At 43.9% G+C, this 2,232-nt stretch overlaps 1 pseudogene; it reads right to left on the reverse strand.

Annotated features, from left to right (window-relative positions):
- Positions 1-956, reverse strand: LOC120027645 (annotated as a pseudogene).
- Positions 957-2,232: the final 1,276 nt, after the last annotated feature.

The following is a 2,232-nucleotide window of genomic DNA, read 5'->3' on the forward strand; positions in this document are numbered from 1 at the left end:
TTATGGACAGGGGGGACCTGACACTAGATCTCCCCTGTCTATACAGTACAGCTGAAGCAGTACACTTTGATAAGTCCTTGCCAGAAATAAATACATAATAGGATCCAACACTCCACTCACACAGGTTAGTGCGGAAGTGACTCGATTGGCTAGTGCCAGAGCCTTAATGGACGCAGTTCCTATGTCGCTATGAGTGTGTCTCTCAATGTAGATGGAACGGTTCACGTGATAGGGCACAAAAGCAACCAGGAAGTTCACCATGACGAGTATGATCATCCTGACAGCCTTGTATCCAACTGGTCTCTCCTGTTGCTTGACGCCCCTCAGTTTCAATAGGATTAGAACATAGGAAACCACTATGGTGACCAGAGGAATAGTAAACGCCACCATGGTTGACACCAATGCTTTGGGAGAAGTATTTTCCAAGTACAGTTGGTTACACACCGTGGTCGTGTTGTCGACCTGAATGGTCATCGTTTGGTCTTTGGAGATTAGCAGGGGAGTCATAGACACCGTCACTGTGACCCACAGGATTGCCACGGCTGCTCTGGCGTATGCGGTCTTCCTCATTGCCCGTGACTTAAGCGGTAGGACCAGGGCCAAGAGGCGGTCCAGGCCGATGCAGGTCATGAAGTAGAGACTGCAGTACATGTTGAGGTAGAATAGAAACCTCAAGGCGACAGGGGACCTCTCCAAAGGGCCAGTGGCTGTCGGATAAGTGGTAGACCATCCGCATGGGCAGGATCAGCACGTAGGAGACATCTGCTATGGCCAGGTGCCTCAGGAAGAGTTTTGGAGGGCGAGGTGGCGGCCTGACGACAGAACACCCACAATGCCAAGGTGTTGCCAGGCACGGCGACCACGAATACCAGGATGTAAAAGCTAGCAAAAATGATGTTCTCGCGGTGGGAGGCTTTGGTGTGTAAGCCATGTCTCTCCTCCTCAGTGTAGTTCATAATCGTGCAGTGGACTCTCAGCCTATAGGACATAACAAAGACACAGAGTCAAGACCCTGTAGTCTACAGAGATGTGCGAATGAGATCTCAGCAGTTGCTACTAGTGAGTTGTGAAGGACTCTGTTGTTGCACATCACTGCCGTTTCATTTGTGGGGTCTACATCGTTTCAGCACACATACCTACGGTCTAGAGGATTTTAACAGAATAACCCAAGGCTGTTTCTCAAATGGCACCCTATTGCCTATGTAGTGTGCTACTTCTGGCCAGAGTGGAATAGGGTGCCATTAGTGAACCAACCCACGTGATTTCAATAGCATCAACATGATAACCTTAGAGGTAGATATGGTGTTTCTTAGGAACAAGGAAATGCCAAATATAGTCTTCCAGTAGCCAACACAAATCAGGGTGGTTATCAGCTGTCGTGGAAAATTGCAAGATTATGTTATAATGCTTGTAAGATTATGTTATAATGCTTGTATTGCATTATAATGGTTGTTTTATTCGACAGTGTGTGTGTTCCACTGAGGATGGGCCTCTATGAGATAGCACTGACAGAGGAGATTTACGATATCTTTGGGTGATAAAACCTAAAGAGCATTCCAGAGAACATGAGCTAATGGTTCTGTTCTATGCCGTACCAGGGAGATACGGTTCCCTTTTGGAGTAAGGGGCCAGACACTGGTCTTTACAATGAAAACTGTTGACACAGCCGTAACTGTCTGCTATGTTTTATAGATATCTTTCATACAAATCTTAACCTTTGTGAACTGTTCCTAAGATCTGTGGTTCGTCAGTGTAAGTTGAGAGGGGTGTATCTTGGCTATAAAAGATTTTTGTACTTTTCTGTTGGTACTTCTCAACGGTTCATTAGAAATAGTGAATTGTTGAAAGTCAAACGCTATTGCAAAGCGTATTATTATTAAAGATGTAGTTTAAGTATAACTCTGACTGGTGTGTAGTTTGTAACTCTCCTCATTTGGTAAAGCAGAAATATGCCACCTCACAGCAAGAACTAAGTGAGAACTAGATATGAGAATACCTTAAACATGTAAACTGGAACAAGTATTTCAGTAATGGGTGCATTAAGTCCTCAATAAAAGATTGGAATAGTTTAGAAAAATGTATGTTACTTATAGTTGAGTAGCATAAGATTAATTCATCAATCAATGTACGTGCAAAAACATAGATATTGAAACAAAACAATTCTAAACCTGCAAGAGAGAATGCTGGGAAATATGATAATGATGGGCGTGGTTTTGGTTCATTTCTGGTTAT

The sequence above is a fragment of the Salvelinus namaycush genome, chromosome 33 (assembly GCF_016432855.1).
Source record: "Salvelinus namaycush isolate Seneca chromosome 33, SaNama_1.0, whole genome shotgun sequence".
Taxonomy (NCBI): domain Eukaryota; kingdom Metazoa; phylum Chordata; class Actinopteri; order Salmoniformes; family Salmonidae; genus Salvelinus; species Salvelinus namaycush.